This window comes from Podarcis gaigeae, assembly GCF_964106915.1.
Source record: "Podarcis gaigeae genome assembly, chromosome: 6".
Lineage (NCBI taxonomy): Eukaryota > Metazoa > Chordata > Lepidosauria > Squamata > Lacertidae > Podarcis > Podarcis gaigeae.
The window spans coordinates 28,894,246-28,913,671 of record NC_139682.1 but is presented as its reverse complement, the minus strand read 5'-3'; the positions used below and the strand labels follow the sequence as shown (position 1 = coordinate 28,913,671).

General features: G+C 41.3%; 2 long non-coding RNA genes across 8 annotated transcripts in view; one reads left to right on the top strand and one right to left on the bottom strand.

The window, feature by feature from the left end:
- LOC310847992 overlaps positions 1–17,769 on the bottom strand; it is a 52,424-nt gene extending 34,655 nt beyond the window's left edge. Inside the window, exons 1-4 of one of the 6 annotated variants that reach the window (XR_014566097.1) lie at positions 17,594–17,769; positions 14,846–16,193; positions 12,515–12,598; positions 9,304–9,432 (exon numbers count right to left, since the gene is read on the bottom strand). This is a non-coding gene — a long non-coding RNA (uncharacterized lncRNA). The other 5 variants (XR_014566098.1, XR_014566099.1, XR_014566096.1 and 2 more) reach the window with 5 other exon arrangements.
- Positions 15,674–19,426, top strand: part of LOC310847997 — a 22,805-nt gene continuing 19,052 nt past the window's right edge. The window contains exons 1-2 of one of the 2 annotated variants that reach the window (XR_014566113.1): positions 15,674–15,706; positions 18,519–18,656. This is a non-coding gene — a long non-coding RNA (uncharacterized lncRNA). Of the gene's footprint in view, positions 15,707–16,222; positions 16,572–18,518; positions 18,657–19,426 lie in introns of those variants that run through there. The other variant, XR_014566114.1, reaches the window with a different exon arrangement.

Genomic DNA, 19,426 nt, shown 5'->3' with positions numbered 1-19,426 from the left:
ACAAAGACCAAGCAGGCTTTCTCCCAGGCAGACATATGTTAAATAATACAAGGAATCTAATTGACAATTTGGAAAAACTACAAGTTAATATCAACACAAAAGCAGTACTGATATTCATTGATGCAGAGAAAGCCTTTGATAATATTTCTTGGAGTTTTATGAAGAAAAACCTGCAAGGGATGGGGGTGGGAGAAAGGTTTGGAAACGGTATAGGAAGCTATTTACTCAGAACAAAAGGCAAAATTGATAGTGAACAATGCAGTTACAGAAGAAGTTAAGATAGAGAAAGGGACACGACAAGGCTGCCCAATTTCCCTTTTGCTTTTTATTTCAGTCCTGGAGGTCTTGCTGAACATGATTAGAAGGGACCAACAGATTCAGGGTATACAGGTCGGAGCCAAACATTACAAATTGAAAGCTTACGCAGATGACCTAGTCTTGACATTACAGGAGCCAATCCCTAGTACTAGAAGAGCTTTGGAAATAATACAAGAATTTGGTCAGGTGGCAGGGTTTAAACTTAATAAATTAAAAACTATGGTTTTGGAGAAGAATTTAACACCAATGGAGAAGGAAAGGTTTCAGGGAGAAACAGGTCTAACAGTGGTGAAAAAAGTAAAATACCTAGGGGTGAATATGACTTCGAAGAATGTTAACTTATTTAAAGACAACTATGAAAAGTGTTGGTCTGAAGTGAAAAAAGATCTTGAAACATGGACAAATCTAAAGCTTTCCTTACTGGGTAGAATAGCAGTTATCAAAATGAATGTATTGCCAAGATTGTTGTTTTTGTTTCAAACGTTACAAATAATTGACAAGATGGACTGTTTCAAGAAGTGGCAAAAAGAAATTTCTAGATTTGTCTGGCAGGGCAAAAAGCCCAGAATTAAATATAAAATTCTTACTGATGCAAAGGATAGAGGGGGGTTTGCCCTGCCGGACTTTAAACTATATTATGAGGCAGCAGCTTTTTGCTGGCTGAAGGAATGGCTACTTCTTGAGAATACAGACATTCTTGATTTGGAAGGACATGATAATGTTTTTGGGTGGCATGCATACTTGTGGTATGGTAAGGACAAAGCTCATAAGGCGTTTAAAAACCATATTGTCAGGAAAGCATTGTTTAATGTCTGGGTCAGATATAAAGATTTTTTGGAGAATAAAACCCCAAGGTGGCTCTCACCAATGGAGGCTAAGGCCTTGAAAAAACTTAATGTGGGATCGAACTGGCCAAAATATTGGGAAATTTTGGAACAGGATGGGGACAAACTGAAATTGCAGAGTTATGAGAAACTTAAAGATAAGGTGCAGGATTGGTTACATAATTTCCAAGTAAGAGAGGCCTATAATTCGGACAGGAAAAATGGCTTCCAGGTGGAAAAATCGAAGTTGGAAACAGAATTGTTAGAACCCAGTGCTAAGGTATTGTCGAGAATGTATAATCTGCTGTTGAAATGGAATACTGAGGATGAAACGGTTAAATCTGCTATGATAAAATGGGCACAAGATATTGGTCATAACATTATGTTTGCTGACTGGGAACGGTTGTGGACCACCGGTATGAAATTTACGGCATGTAATGCCTTAAGAGAAAATATTATGAAAATGATTTACAGGTGGTACATGACCCCAGTCAAGCTAGCAAAGATTTATCATTTGCCCGATAATAAATGTTGGAAATGTAAAGAAACGGAAGGAACATTCTTTTACCTTTGGTGGGCCTGCCCAAGGATCAAGGCTTTCTGGGAAATGATCTACAATGAACTGAAAAAAGTATTTAAGTATACTTTCTTAAAGAAACCAGAGGCCTTTCTCCTGGGCATGGTCGGCCAATTGGTGTCAAAGAAGGATAGAACCTTTTTTATGTATGCTACGGCAGCAGCAAGAATACTCATCGCAAAGCACTGGAAGACACAAGACCTACCCACTCTGGAAGAATGGCAGACGCAAGTTATAGACTATATGGAACTGGCAGAAATGACCGGCAGAATCCGAGATCAAGGAGAAGAGCAGGTGGAAGAGGACTGGAAGAAGTTCAAAGTTTATCTACAAAAACATTGTAAAATTTATGAATGCTAAGGGCATTGTAAAGGAAATGAAGGGGTTCTAGTGATTAAGATAAGTAAGAGTATAAAGGGAAGGATAAAGGATGAACTTGAATAATATGATAATTGCTGAACTAATTTTAAAGTGGAATACATGAAAGGAAGGCGGGTGGAAGTAAGGAAAATAAGATTTGGAAGGGTATTAATCTGAAACAGAGTTTTTTAATGTTGAATTTTCTTTTTTATGTTTTTATTTTTTCTATTCTGTTTTTTTTGTTTGTATTTTTGGTGTGTGTTTTTTGGTTTTTTGTGATTTTAGTTAATTTTATTGTTGTTAATTTTGGTAAAACTTAATAAAATATCATTTAAAAAAAAGAAACAATGATCACTGCAGATGGTGACAGCAGCCACGAAATTAAAAGACGCCTGCTTCTTGGGAGAAGGGCAATGACAGGCCTAGACAGCATCTTGAGAAGTAGAGACATCACCTTGCCAACAAAGGTTCGTATAGTTAAAGCTATGGTTTTCCCAGTAGTGATGTATGGAAGTGAGAGCTGGACCATAAAGAAGGCTGATCGCCGAAGAATTGATGCTTTTGAATTATGGTGCTGGGGGAGACTCTTAAGAGTCCCATGGACTGCAAGAAGATCAAACCTCTCCATACTGAAGGAAATCAACCTGGAGTGCTCACTGGAAGGACAGATTGTGAAGCTGAGGCTCCAGTACTTTGGCCACCTCATGAGAAGAGAAGACTCCCTGGAGAAGACCCTGTTGTTGGAAAAGATGGAGGGCACAAGGAGAAGGGGGCGACAGAGGACGAGATGGTTGGATAGTGTTTTCGAGGTTACCTGCATGAGTTTGACCAAACTGCGGGAGGCAGTGGAGGACAGAGGTGCCTGGTGTTCTCTGGTCCATGGGGTCACGAAGAGTCGGACACGACTAAACGACTAAACAACAACAACAATGCTAAACAGCCAGATCCCACAGAAAAGAAACTTAGGTTCAAAGACTGGTGTGATTGCATTTTTTTTTTTTAAGTTCCTACAAAAGTGGACTACCTACTTTACCAACTCAATTATCTAAAGCAACTCTCTTACTTCAAGGGATGGTTGAAGAACCTCTTCACATATGCAGTTTCTTCAGTCTTCACCTAAGCTGCCCATCTGGTGAAATTCTACTCATGGCACCCTACTCATGGCACACCTCACAGGGCGGTGACCCAGAGGACATAAATTGACGAAGAAGAAGAAGAAGAAGAAGAAGAAGAAGAAGAAGAAGAAGAAGGGGAGTTTGGATTTGATATCCCGCCTTTCACTCCCCTTCAGGAGTCTCAAAGCAGCTAACATTCTCCTTTCCCTTCCTCCCCCACAACAAACACTCTGTGAGGTGAGTGGGGCTGAGAGACTTCAAAGAAGTCTGACTAGCCCAAGGTCACCCAGTAGCTGCATGTGGAGGAGCGGAGACGCCAACCTGGTTCCCCAGATTACGAGATTACCGTTCTTAACCACTACACCACACTGGCACTCTAGGTCAATTTATAATGTTTAAAATGTGTTCTAAACATGTGACACCAGATGGCGCTATAGAGCAGAATCCAAAGTCAATGGCAGATTGCCTTCGGACATTTTTTTCTATAGATTTTTTCCCCATAGCGTCCCCCCCCCCCCCGTATGGATCCAGCCAAAAGACATTTTCCACTGTTGCCCCTGTACTGTGGAATGCCCTTCTTCCGTATGTGAAGCAACAACCATAAGTTGCTTCAGACACCCTGTAAAGGTTTCTTTCTTTGCCCAGGTTTTTCAGACCACGTTTTATGTGTATGAATCCACGGAATCATTTTTTAAATTTTTTTTTCTATGTTTTTACATGGTTGTTTTATTGGTTTTCAGTTCTATTTTTGGCTTAATGCATGTCGCTTTTATATTGTACATACCGTATACTGCGAAGACATTTTCAAACTATTCATTGCGAACCGACCTGTGTGGCAAGCCTCAAATGATTCACTGCTTGTAGCGGTTGTTGTGCAGAAGCCATTTTGAGCAGTCTGCATGAGGCAGCTTTTTTTGTGAAGCCACCATACCTTTCTCACTGGTGATCTAACCTCCCTACCCCTTTGAAAACTCATCTTTCTCCTCTTTCACCCTCTTCTTTTCTAGTTTTATTGAGATTTCCTAAACAATGCCAATGGAAATTAAGGAAAGCCTTGCAAGAGCTGAGCTTGCACGTTCAAAGTGCATTGTAAAACCTCAGCTGATCTTCAAGTTAATTAAAATAAAGATGCCAAAGTTGCTGGGCAGACTGATTTCCCTGACTTTATCTCCTTTGGTAGCAGAATGAGCAAAACATGCCTACTTCGGAAGTTATAAATAGAGCAGAATAGCAATGACTTACAGCCCGCTCTACAGTGTTAAAGCATGGTGGTGTGATGCATCTTGATGTTTTTGCTTTTAGTATACATTTAGGAATATGATCCAAATGACTGCCAACATTTAAAAATCTACTCTGTAGTTTTGTTTATTGTAGTCAGATAATGGAAACAGCAGATTTGAGGATCATAAAGATGAAACTTAGGCTGCTGAAATAACAAAAGCAACAACAAAATTCTCTCTCGCACATGGTGCCTTTGGTGATGCATAGTGCCACTTAATACACAGTTCTTCCAGATGCCATAGAGAGAGCTTTGTGCATGGCTGCCAGAGTTTCCTGGCATGGAGGCTCTCCACCCATTCTCAGGTTTTCAAAAATTATGACAATTTCAGAGTTTCAAACATTATGTAAATTATTCTAATCACAGATATCTATTGTTAAACCATGCAGATATAATTCCTGTTCCTGTAAATATTTCCTTGCTTAGCTCAGATTTGTTGGATGCTTTTCATTACAATAAAAACATAAGTACTTTTCCCCCCTCCCAACAGCTCAGCTGCTAAGCAAATAGATTTTGTTTTGGCCTTCCATGAAAGGATCCAACTAATTCCACTTGGGTTTTGGTCATTTTCCAAATCTGCTTCCGAATTCATACTGGGTATTCAGCTCCTGGAAGGACATTAGAAGAGGCAAGGGAGTGCACTGTGTTCCTGATGTGAGATTGCTGCAAAACGCCTCTGCCCCACTCCCCCCCCATCCCCATTTATGCCTGACCAGTGATGGCAAGTGACCATCCAGACTGGCAGTACAGAAGGCAGGAAGGCCAAAAGTAGGTACAACCAATGAGGAGTGGACCTTGATCCAGTGACAAGCAGAGACAACTAATTCTAGTTTTGTCCCCATCCACCTGCTGAGTTCTACAAGGGCAACACAGGGGCCACATCCACACCATACTGTTAGGAACTTGGGTTTGTGTGGGGGCCCAATTCCCCTAAATTCGTGGATGTAGTAAAAGTTAGAATCAAGGTTTGCCAAACATGGAAACCCCCTGAATTTAGTTATGCTTATGAGCATGGCCCATCGAGGAAACCATCAGTAGGCAAGCCAGTCAATGGGGGCAAGGCTCCTTCTTTCCTGGGTGCTAGTGGGCAGAGGCAAAGGCCAGGTTGAGGGTTTCAACACTGAATGATGTGGGCTGCGGGGAGGTCCCTGGAGTCGTTTAGCAGTGCGAAGCAGAAGGAAGGGCAGAACTCAATGGGAGCTGGGAATGGCAGGCTGGGACTAAGACACACACAGGACAGCTTTTTGCTATCCTTTGAATCTAATGCTGCCATTAAGGAGAAAGCCAGACCTGCATAGGATGTGAATGCTCTACAATCCCTCCTTCTAAGTGCAGGTTGTATATATGTGTAAATAGAACTCTATATCATAAAGACACCAAAGTCTCTGTGGTGCTTCGTTGTTCCAAAAGGAACAACAGACTCTGGCAGGTGAGCCTGCAACCCCTCACATCACTTGGAAATTGGGATGGTGTGTAACAATACATGTAAAGCACTATGATACCAATTTAATCAGTCAAGGTCCGTCCCCCCCCCCCACCTGAATCTAGGGAAGCATAGTTTTTTAAGAGTGCTGAGAATTGCTAGGAGATCGCTATTCCCCTCATGGAGCCACAGTGCCCAGAGTGGTTTAACAGTCAAACCCTCTGCCCCGAGAACACTGGGAATTGTTTCTTTGCAAACTATATAGAGTTCATTGGGGGAGGCCATGCCTGTTTAAATTGGCATCATAGTGCTTTAAATGTATGGTGCGAATGTGGCCTTAGAATAAGGAGAAAGATGCTGGCAGCAAGGGCTAAAGGCAGAGAGGTGGTAGCTGGCTGAGGACAGAATAACGTGGGTGGAGCAAGGCTCCGCTCATCCTAATGGACCAGACTCCACTGTGCCTCACTATGTTGTTGCTGGTAGCATTCTTTCTCTCCTTTGTCAGATGTGGAAAACAATGGCACTCTTGATAACATTAAACAAAAGGAGAACAAAAGAAAAGAGGAAATGAAGGAGGGAAAATTGAGAATTGCACAGAAATGCCATTTTGTTTTCTTTGTGGGATCAGCACTCCTGCGTCTCAACTAATTGCACTGCCCATGAAAGCTCATTTGTAATAATTACTCAGTGATAAGGTTAGCTGAGCTACAAGGTCAGTACTCTACAAGTCTCTCCTTGTAACACAGGCAGACATTAAGGGGAAGGCAATAATTCCTTACAGCTATAAAAATAGAGTAAGGTCAAGTCACTCTCCTTGCAGTTCAGTATGGGCTGTTTCAGCCAACACTGTGTGCTCCTCCCTGCAAGATTTGCTTTATTTTCTTGTCAACACCATTCAAAAACTTTCACAGCAGTTTAGTATCAACAGTTGTGGCAGTACTTTCCCCAGAGAATCTGGAAAAGAAAGAAAACACACACACACACACACACACACACACACAAACAGTTGGGATTGTGAGACAGAAAAGGGTTTTTCAGAGAACTGAAGATGGTATGGTGAATTTCCGGTAAAATTTTGGGGAAAATATATATAGCTGACAACAGCACCAACCAAATCTCAGGGGACAAAGAGTTCATAGTTGGGGTGTCACCATGGAAAAGGCCCTATTCTGTCCTTTACCACCATTCCATGTGCCCCACCCATAGGTGAAACCATGATGCCACCCTGCTAATATTAATACATGGGTATCTTAATACAGTGGTATCTTGGGATGCGAACAGGATCAGTTCCGGAGCCCCATTCGCATCCTGAATAGAAAGTAAGACATGACTGCGTACGCGCGGGTCGCGTTTTACCGCTTCCATGCATGCGTGTGATGTCATTTTGAGCATCTGTGAATGCGCGAGCGACGAAACCCAGAAGTAACGTGCTCCATTACTTCCGGGTTGCCTTGGAGCGTAACTTGAAAACACTCAACCTGAAGCACATTCAACCCGAGGTGTGACTGTACAGTGAAAAAAGTTCCTTTAGGTTTCTGGGTCAGACGTTGTTTAAATCTTGTCTTCTAGTACAAACAATGTTTTCCCTGTCATATCTGAGCAAACAAAATATGCCAGGTTTTGAATCCCTACAAAAACCAGAAGAACCTTTGTACCATGTTATCACTGCACCATTTTGCAAATTTTAAAAAGGGGCAGGGCATAACATAAATCATTATTTGTTTCTGACTTCCAGTTGATGATGGCGACAACGAAGACTACTTGTCCTTTAGCTCCACAGTCTGATTTAATTTGTTTTTTGTTTTGTTTTGTTTTGTTTTTTTGAATAGTTTTAAAGTCAGTTGACTCAGCTGTTATTGATAATTGCAACAACAGGCAAGGAGCGCATTTCTTTTACATGGACTTGAAAGCCATATATTTTAATTGGAGGACAGGCACTGGGAGAGCAGCTGTTTTGGCTCCATGTTCAGCATTTAGCTGATAAGGAAAGAATAGACGTTCATTTCGACTGAAGGAGACTCTGCGGTTATATCAGTCTTGATATGGTTACCACACAAGCACAGACCCGCAGTGCTTCAAATAAATCATCCAGAACTCCATTAACAAATTTAGTCCAGAAATATATACTGGACTGTTGTGAGTCAGTAACTGGAGCAGCTGGAGCAAGGTAAATGGAGCTAACTGAAAAGCATTTGCGGCAAGATACAATTAATTTATCATATATGAATTGCCCTAGTTCCTTACATGGCGACTGTGCAAGAAATGTAACATATGTAATATGTTCCTGTAATGAAAGCTTAGCCTAAATAGTTAGTTTATCTGAACTTGTTAGGAATTGATACATAGGCTTCCAGGCAACTGCAGCTTCCTCCATATAACAAAACCTCAACAATGTGCAATAACAATTGTAGCATAATAGACTTGACCACAACAGAATGAAACTCTCACCATGGGAACATTTATGTGACACAACAAACAGCAGAGGGAATCCTTAGCAGAATCAATGCTTTGGAAAAGGAAGTTTATGGTTTGAATGCCATAACTGGTGCACTAGTTGGGTTAGTGGAGACAGGAATTCTGTCTGTAGCCCTGCAGATAGGACCCACCAGTGAAGAAATTGAAGTTGGTGGTGGTTTGGAGGGATATCAGAGAAACTCCTACAATGGCTTGAATTCCTGTTTGCAATTCAGATTCTGTTTTCATTATTCTGCTGGATTTCTTCACTGACCAGTTATGAAGAACATCTGTACAATACCTCTTTCTAGAAGAATCATCATTGGAATTTGAACTTTCCCCCTCACTCACTACTTTTCCAAGTGTGTTTATGAATCCATCATTTATTGCCTTTTTCTCCCACTTGCACTGTGGGGCAGGGAATGTGGAGTGTCTGCCTGTAGCCTCCTGAGTTCCATCAAAAGATGCTACATTGGGGCTTGAACAAATTAGGTGTTGGACTGAAATCATTTCCTTGGAAGGTAGCAACTGGGTTATCAGCATACTCATCCACTATCAGTAGCCTTGGATCTGAAGGGGTTTATTCAAGAATGGAAAACTCCTCAAGTCTATCTCCTGATCCTTCATATTGGTGTAAAAGTAGGTCTCCAAGTTCCAATCTCGATGTCATTTAATTCTTTAGCTACTGAATCTGTTCCTTAGTGAGCTCAGAGCTATCACTGTCTTGATATGCCCACCTTGTTTCTGCATTACACATTTTTGCATTTATGTTTTTAAACGAGCAACTTGGAAATGTTTTCACTAAAAATGCACAATTTCAATATTTTTTTGAGCCAAGAACTGTGCTGCGACATACAAAGAAGTGAAAAAGGTGGATATCTAGCCTGTGTGTTAGTCCAGGATGTATGACTCAGATCAGTTGAAAACATAAGACATAAGAATGTAAAATGTACCTGTTGGATCAGGCCAATGGCGTCCTGTTCTTACAGGTGGCTAACCAGATGCCTGCAAGGTGGACATGTGATCATCATCACTCTGCCCATCTGCAATTCCCAGCACTGCTATTCAAAGGTAGAAAGCCTCTGACAGTGGAAGTACAACATAGCTTCATGGTTAATAGACAATGATTGCCTTTGCCTCCCGATCATATTGGAGGTAATAAAGATCCAATTCCTGAAGCATCCCTAGTTGACTAACGTTCTTATTTTCTAATGAATGCAAAAGCTGATATTTGCATGACCTTTAGCGATGTTAATGTTTAGTGGCACTTTCTCATGAAGATGTTCAATAGGAACAGTGCAGAAATCAATAAATGTGATTATGATCATGGCTTTGGAAACAAAGGGTCACCACTTAAAATAATGTTTGTTCAGGAACATTCTGACTTCTCAGAGAAAGCTCAGCTACAAAAAGGCCTGTATGTTTGTTTATATTTAAATATTTAGAAACTGCACTTTCATAAAAATTGTAGCAAGGCGGTATACAACATAAAAGCATAATGTTACAATAACATCAGTAAAAAACATGGTTGGTTTTTGTTTTGTTTCTTTCATTTTAAATCACATTCCAAAGTTCTGTCTAAGCAGTACAGTTTTCAAAAGTTGTGGAAAAGAAAGCTGGGTGACTGCTGCATAGGGCAGACTTGCACAGGGCAGACTCTACCACACTAAAGGCTCTAGTAAAGGCCACCTGAACACAGGGATATATGAGACATCCAAAGTGCCCCTTCAGAAGATCTCCGTGATCAAGATTGAGCTATAGGAACAAGGTATACAGGGAATACAGTGAGGTGCGAAGAGAAGAAATAGGATGCATGGTTTGAAGCACAATGATAGGAACATCACAAGTTCTTGATCACAGGAGCCCGAACCTGAAATATACTGGGCTGATGTAAAATAAAATTATGGAGCAGTTGTAAGCTCCCAGGAAGTGTGTTTTTTGGTTATTGGATCACTTTCTCTGCAAGCAGAGAAAGAGCTGCTAAGTATAATGTTTAATTGTACACTGAAATGGAAAATGGTTCTGAGACTTCAGATAGCCATGCAACCATCACTACTCCACTGTCCAACAGTGGTAGGGAATGAAAAGGGACATGTCAGAAGTGGATTGGGAAATGTCTTTGATCCACGTGATTCAAGGCTCTCTAATTCCCCATACAAGCCCCCCCAGAGAGAAAAATGATGGCAGCCTCCAGAGCTGGCATAGTTCCTTTACCTTCCATTGAAACCAAAAGGGGAGAGGATGTGAAAAGGACAATCACGTACCAATAGTATGGGAGTGGGGGAGAGCTGCTCCACCAGTTTCCGCTCTCGCAAGCAGCCAGTCCAATGTGGTTTAGGAAATGGCATTTCCTTTGCAACTGACTCTCACCCTGCCCTCCATAGGCTCTGTAAAACTGAACACAATTTAAAATCAAAGCTGAGCAATCTGCTATTTATCTTAATCACAATACAATAGGGCTCAGAGGATATTAAAAGAGCAATTGGAATAAAGCAGAGAGGGGGAAAACTGACAATACTTAACTGAGGAAAACTGATTAAGAACAGCATATAACTCTAGAAGAAATAGCCAGAGGTTTTTCCTTCTTTACAGGGTTCAGGTCTACACTGGGTGTGGGGTATGGACTCCTTCAGAACCACTTTACCGCCCCGCCCCCCAGCTCCTAGACCTAGACTGTCTTTTTCACTGACAGCTAACTCACAACTGACTAGAATCTCCATACGATCAGAGCATGCTGTCACCCAGACTAATAGCAAAAATAGCCCTTTAAGTCATACACTGAATGGTCTCTGTTGTACTTCCAACACTAGGAACACCACATTTGGTGGTTTTATTGTAGCTGAGCAGGTGAACAGGAAGTAAGGCATTGGAGAGGAAAGTATATAGCCAAGAGCTAAAGAGAATTATGGGAGGCAGGAAGGCATAATTCCCATCAGGAGACAATCTGACTGAAGGAACAATAACCCCTTCTAGAACAGCAAAGGTGCAAAATGATGCTTGAAATTATTGACTATCCTGATGCGCAGCCCAGAATATTTTTTAAGGGGGAAAAGAATTTCTTATTTGGTGGAAAGAGGATTACAATTCTTTAACACAGCAGTTTTAAAAAATAGTTCCTGTTGGAAACTGCTCGGTGAACTGGATTAATGGAGAGGGTGCAAGGAAGGCTGTCAAGAGACCTTGAAAAATACAGCATATCACATCTGGATCTGTAATCTATCACACAGATGTCACCAGTCACAGCACACACTCACAGTGAGATTTTCAACGTAGTTTAAGATAGATGCTATAGGCAATCAATCCCTTTTTCATTTGATTTCCTGTGAAAAAGCTACACAGAATTTAAAACAGATGAAAGCTAATGGGTCTTTTATGCATTACACCCAAGTCCTATTTAATTTAACTGAAAATGAGATTCCACTTCTGCAAATGTTTGAAAGTCATAGAATTGGAGAGGTAGGTGTGATCCCCATCAAAAGATATATTGCAAGTACGGCACACTAGCAGACCAAGTGTCCTTATTTACTCCAGAATTTGGAAGTGGGGCATTGGCATAACATTTGCATGAGAGGCATGTGGGCAATCTGGGTTTGTGGCTTTGCTCCAGTGTTTTCTGCCCTTTCTAAAAACAACAGCCACCCCTTTAATGCACATTTCTCATAATATGCATACGGTATATTTTTATTCGGTTTTGCTTAATATAATGCATTTTAGTGCTTTTCTCCCATGAATACATTTATTCTTATGCACACGTTTCCCCAATGTACACCTTTGTGTGGCCATTTTGTTTTCACTGGAGAACAGCATTGCAAAATTTAGAGAAGGGCAACATTCAAAAGACAGCTGTGCATTTCTTTCAGGGGGTGCAAATGTTCCCCCATGCCAAACCTGTGGCCCTCCATATGTTGGACTACAGTTCCCATCATCCCTCATCAGTGCCTATGCTTGCTGGAGATTATTCCTGCATTGCAGGGGGTTAGACTAGATGTCCCTCGAGGTCCCTTCCAACTCTACAATTCTATGATGGGAGTTCAGCAGCTGAAAAGCCACAAATCCTGCGTCCCTTGTTTTATATACCCTGCGCCACAGAGCCTCACTTCTCATCCTTCTCACTGCTTGTTCAGTGTTGCTGTTGCTCTGCTCTTAAATGTGGTGTGCACTTACCCCGATGATGCCAGACTTCTCGAGGTGCTGCGCAAGTGCTATTCTCATAGTCCTTTATAACAATCGCGTATGACAGAGCAACTGCTGAAATCAACGGAGATACAGCTGAGAAGATTTTTACCCAATTCACTTTGCTGCTACCCTTTGATTATTACAAATGCAGCCTAAACAAACATTAAACATTGATGAGCGAACTGAAATGTGTCTGCATTGTTTGCTACAGCTGCTCTGGAGAGGGAAAGAAATCATTGGTTCAAAATGCCTTAGTTATGTCAATTATTGTCACGAAGGAGCTACTTGCTGCACTCATCGTTTCAGTAGCATATCCGAGATCTGTCCCACAGATCAGAGGAGATCATTTCCCCCTGAAACACCATTTTAATTCAAAACCCGACCATTTTAAACTTTGAATGATCTGTTATACTGAGCATGACATCCCAGGACTTGTGAAGGAGGCTTGGGATACATTGTTTTCTGATCCAGTGCTTTGAATAAGTATAAGAACAAAAAAGACTATCTGCCATGAAATGCCTGCTAATATTATGTGAGTTTGCAAAAAAAAAAATATCTGACTCAGATGTTTGGCCTAATCATCCTTCAAGTCAAGTGAAAGGGGCAGAAGCAGCTACTGTGTGTATGAAAATCTAATAATTGCAGTAGCCCTTTTCAGGTGAAGTGCTCACACAATCTGTCAATGCATTATTAGGAAGTGGAGCTGTGCCAATTAGGCCCCTCCCCTGACATTCAATGGTTCCCTCTGTTGAAAAAAATAAAGGTGTCTCTGCACAATAGAAGCTGTTGGGTCTATTTGGTGCCTTGTGTTCTAATGGTTTCTTAATATTTTCCCAGGACATTTGCATCTTTTAGGACAAGGCTTACTGTTCCCCTTTCAGGGTATCAATGTTACTGACAGGGCAGGTTTTTATGCAATGCCACATTGTTTAATAAATCATGGATATGTTAGCATGTAAAATAGAGCAGCATGGGCCGACTTATAAATAATTAAATATTCATTTGCATAAAGATGAAGAGCATATTAAATACCAGAGGAAACGGTACGAGATAGGACTGTATGTCCTGATGAAAGCAGGGAAAGAGGGAAGTCATCACATACACAGACAGCTGCAGAGAGGCACACGATCTCAGGTTGGGGTGGTGGTAAAATTCACTGCAAGTTTCAAAGGCCTGCTCCTGCACACATTTCCGATTTCATTTTTTAATACAACAGCTTATTTTAAGAGAGTCTGTTGTTGTTGCTTTCCTAACCAGGGATGAAGGCATTGTTGAGAAATAATTGTAATGCAGTAGTGACAAAAGAAGACACAACTGGAAGAATTCCTTTCTTAAGACCTAGGGCAAGGATGGGGAACCTGTAACTCTCCAGATGTTGGACTGTTATCCCTGACCATTAGGCACAATGGCTGGGGCTACTGGAGCTTGGAGTCCAATAGTATCTGGAGGGCTACAGGCTTCTGTCCCTGCTGCAGACATAGTGGCCATTTCCTTTGATCACACTGTGCCTTGACCAGCTTCCCTAGCACTGTTGTTTCCCACCCTCACTCTCCACACATACTGTTCATCTTGAATTTAAGCACCGGATGAAGATATCCTTCTCTCGGATTGGTCTCTTCTTGCCTAAACCCCTTTCTCCGCTGCCCTTTTTACTCAGGTCACCTTCCTTTGAGCTTTTTTTAAAGCCCCAGTCCACTTCTGATTAGTCTGTACCTTTTGTTTTGCTCTGTGACCTCTTCCTAATCCCCAATTTACATTTAGCTTGATGTATTTATAATCCCAACCAAACTGCCAATTTATCCTTCCCTTACATAAGTTGAACTGCCTGTTGTTTATGAGTTTGTTTTTTGAGCAGCCGACTTGGCAAAGCTGAGGACCTAAGGCTGAGGATGAACCAGGATTCCCAGACAACGCTTCTGGGAAGCATTCCCACAGCACAGCAGGAGCATTCAGCCTCTGAAGCAAAATCTGAGGTTAAATGGGACCTGAGCCTACATGAGCAACAACACCTTAAACAGCCGGTGGAATCCTACTCCATAAGAAAAAAATCCAGGAGTCAATGAAAGACTCCTCAGCAGTCAATGTCTCCTCACAAGTAAGGTCCTTCTCATGAGGAGAGCTCTCATTGACAACAGCTGGTGGAATTCAGCTTGAACCTTTTTGAGCTGCAGCTCAAAAGCCTCAGTGGCAGGCTGGAAGAGCTACTGGAATAATGTTTTTCTACTAGCATTGTGCCTTGCACCTGACCTTTGTTGCCTAGAAGCAGAACTCAGGCCTTCCCCTTGACTTGCCTGAGCCCTTCCTTGAATCTCTGCTTACCTGGTCTGCTCATCAATTTGCTTCTTGCTTGAACCACTGTTTGCCTGAGAATAGACTTCATTCAGACTGACCTTGGATATTGCTGCTGTCTGTGGTAGCTCTGCTATCTGGAAGTTCCCCAGCAACTTGGGACCCAACTAGAACAGGACACGAGTTTGTGAAAAATGTCTTCCTCTAAAGACAGCACAGTTTCCCACCAAGGTCTGAAACCCCCACAGTTTGAAAAGAAAAAGAAAAAAAAGACTCCAGTTAAGCCTGTGCAGTTACCAAGCACACTTGAGCTCCAGGATTTAGAAATTTAGGACAGGTGAGGAAATTGGTTGTTTTTCAGTCATTGTGAAGTCATCCCATGGGAACAGCACACTGTGCCACTAATGGGAGATAACCTGTGTTAATGAGAGGCTTAATGAGGCAGTTTGCTGAGAGGTCAGCAGATTTGTCCATGACAACAGTGGAAAGAAATGAGGAAATGTACAATCACCCCAGAGATGCTGGTAATATCACCAGAGAGGCTTGAGTCTGAGGCTGCAAGTTTGAAGAGTAGCCAAAAGCCAAATCTCTTAACAAAGAGATACCTTGTGGGTTTACAAGGCCACCTTTGAGTGCTTCCCTCTTAATCCTTGCCTCTTAATGAACCTTCTGTTAGTCAGAAGGATTTACTATTGATAATTCATGTACACTTTTGACATTGTTTCTCATAACAGGTTTTCTGCATGCCACATTCCCTGCCTGAGTGGGACCATAATCCTGTTAGTGATATCACTGTCTGTTGCTATGGAAATGTACCTGGTGATACAAATTCAGCACAATAATGCCTTCTCTGCTTGATCAACAGTCAAGAAGACATATGCATGTGTATCTGTGAGTGACTGTAACTGTTGCATTATGTCTTTCACCAGAGTCGACAAAGGCACAGTCTTTAAGTACTTGGAGTCCTGGGCATGCATTAGGGACTAAGTAACTGTGAACGTAAAGGGTATTGAGAAACCTTTACATGATAAATACATTTATTTGCCTAGAGTCCATGTAAGCAGAAACAGAACATTGACTAAACAACATAAATGGTAGAGCTGTGCATGGGTCCCAAGATTCATCTTGTATCTATATTTCTGTTTTGGTTAGTTTTGGGGTTGTTGTTTTTTACAACTTTCTTCAGTCTGTGTTTCTTTGAGTGGCAAACCATCAGGGAATATATGCAGTGGAGTTGATGTGGACCATGAAGTCACTTCTAGTTCTTGGATTCAGATGGCTCTATTCAATAGGGCCTATTGTAGACAGTGTAGTGCTCTGGAATCCCAGAGTTCATGGTCCAAGGCTGTGGTACTGTATATCTGGACCAAGAAATGAACTGAAATGAAATTACATGCTTATATATACCAATAATGCATAGGCCGAAACCATTGAACTAGTCTGGAGAAGGTGACAGATAGCACCTGTCTCAATGATCTGCATGTAGTCTCCATATGTTCGATTACCTAGTCAGGCATTACAGAGTGAGCAGAAGGACATTCTGTTATAGTTGAAAACACATCAATATGCAAGTCTGCTTGCAGTCACAGAAATAAAGACAGGCAAGACAGAATGCAGCAGCCCTACTGTCTATCCTAGGCTACAAGCAGGCATACATTCTCTGTGATCAGATGATGGTAGAAGCTCGACTCCCTTATGTTACAACTTCACTGGAGCCAGATTGCTGGAATGCAGGTCACTAACCGATTTCTGAGTGGTAACATGTTTTCTTCCCCTGAATATACTGACGTTTTTCATTTCCTAAAGTAAAAAAAGTTGCATTTTGAAGGAGCAGAGCAATAATTCTGGTTACACTTCTTATTACAGCTTGTTGACTGAAGCTATGAAAAGGGGGGGGGGGGATGAAATTGGTACATGACAGGCAGCTATTCCCTTCCATAATGCATTTAGGTTCAGACTGCATTTTGAACTTTGATGTGAAGGCTTTGGAATTAAAAAGCTGCCCCTGGAGAAATGCAGAATGGTCTGCAAATATGACATATTCCTGTCATCCTCCCCTCTCCCCAAACTAAGCATTGCTAAGTTTAGCTGCAACACTCCCAACAGGAATTGCTCAGCAAAATCCCAGGGCACTACTTTGAACATTTCAGGGGATGTGCTGTCTTGCACTATCAAAGGCTTATCCTTGCTGAATATACCTTTGATCATAGCTGGGAGAAAGATTTGCAACCATGTGAAACTTGACTCATTTGGGGTTTCATTATACACTTTGACCATGTTCACTAAAGCCTTTGCTAAAGTTCGCAAACTATTTCAGTTGCACCTTTGATGGGTTTCTGGCACAGAGTTTTGCGAGAAATTCACAGATTTGCCGGGAAGCTAATGAAAAATGTTTCAGAGTTCTAGGCCCATCTGACTGCGCAAAACTCACCATATGCTATAGAGAGATTTAAGAGTGCAGAAGTTATTTTGAAAGATCTCCCAAAAGAGAATAAGCCAATGGCCCATCCAGTCCAATTTTGTCAGCTGCAGTTCTTGGGCCTATACCTGTTTTTCCTTCAAGGGAATGGAAGATGTAAATATTTTAATGCCTTAGAAGCAAGAAGCTGGTTAGGGATGCAGCAGGACCTTTGGACTGCAAGCAAGGAAGATGTGCTAAAGAAGGAAAAGGAGGTTTAGAGAAGCTGAATGTATTCTTCGTGGTTGTTTTTGTTATGGAGGATGGGGTGATAAAAAAAATCAGTCCTCTTGTCAGATGGGGAACATCCCCTCACTCACCCACTTAAGGATATACTACCATTCTCAGCAGAGTTTATTTTCTTTCAACAAAGTAAGCTGCTCACGTAGATGTCAAACAAAGCTCTAAAAGTAAAGAAAATTGTAGCACAGTAACATACTGTCTGAGAGAAACTAAAACAACATCATGAGGCAAGAATGACAGTTGGCCTCTCTAACTGAACTTACCGTATTTTTCACTCTATAAGGCGCACCAGTAAACAAGACACACCTAGTTTTTGGAAGAGGAAAACAAGAAAAAAAATATTCTGAATCTTAGAAGCCAGAACAGCGAGAGGGATTGCTACGCAGTGAAAGCAGCAGTCCCTCTTGCTGTTCTGGCTTCTGGGATAGCTGTGCAGCCTGCATTCGCTCCGTAAGACGCACACACATTTCCCCTTACTTTTTAGGAGGGGAAAAGTGAGTCTTATAGAGCAAAAAATACGGTAACTGAACTCCCGACGGGAGGGACCGATTCCAGAGCACAACACAAACGCCCTGCCCACCAGATGGCAGACATTCTACTAAACAAAATAATGATAATAATAAAATTGTCCAGTAGCACCTTATAGACCAACTAAGTTTGTTCTGGTATAAGCTTTCTTAAGAAGTGTGCATGCACACGAAAGTTTTTATTTCAACTGTGTCAGACCAACACAGCTACCTACCTGAATCTACTAATCAAATTAGGCCCCAGTGTTTTTCTTACAGTTTTCACAGCAGAAGACAGAGAGAAAATAATTGTGCCTGAAAACTATAGAGCCAAGGCAAATGACGGTGGCAAGAGATGACATTCTAGGCCTTATTGATAAATGAATTTATTTATTTATTAATCCCTGGGCCAATATGATAACCGGCTGGGAGTTTTTAAAGAACAGACGTATGAAATTACTGATCTTCTAACGAAGCTATGTAACTTATCCCACAGCAATTAAAGTTGCCAGCAGGGGTGCAGGAACTCACTGCATGGTGGTCCCAACATGTGGCCTGTTCCACTTCACAATGGAGGTGAGAGGTGGGAAACAAGCTGTCCTAGGAATAATAGGATTGCAGCCGCAAATACTAGGTATTCAAGCTCTGAGGAAATTGCTTTCATGCTGATGATTTATTTCTCTTTTGATTGCCGTTTCTTTTACTCTGTTTTACAATCTTGTTGTAAGCGAGCTTGGAAATGTTTTATGTTGAATGGTCAAGATACAATTTAATAATAATATTTATGAATTAGCCTTAGATTGGCCCAAAACTAATGATGTGTCATTAGCAAGCATGTGGATGTATCCCTAAAAAGCCGAAGTACAGCATTATTACTGATGGGCTAAAGAACATATTTAGGAAGATACTAGGGCATAAACTGGAAAGGTTATTGCTGAGTTACCTCACAAACAGTGTTGTCTGCCAAGTTTCCATTGTCTGGAATTGGGCAACTGTTTGTCAACAACTCTTCCACTGAGTAAATTAAAAAGAAACTGATTGATCATTTCTCTTTATACCTAGTTCTATTCATGAAAGAATTGTTTTGTTTCTTCCTCATCCCCACAAGATGTTGTTCAGTATAAGAAAGAATCACTTCTCAAAAGCATATCCTTCTTAATCAATGTTCACCTAGTCTTACAAAGAAAGATGAGTAAATCTGACTGACCTCTTCCTTATGCTATTCATGTTATAAGAAAAGATGGAGTCAGAGTTTGCATTCCAACTGCTTTTATATGAGAAATATGAATAATTAAATTACTCATGTATAAACAAAGCAAACCCTCAGGCACTCCCTCAGACGTCAGTGCTTCAAGCATATCCCACACTTCTCAGTTTAAGTATTTAAACCTAAGCTAGAGGAAT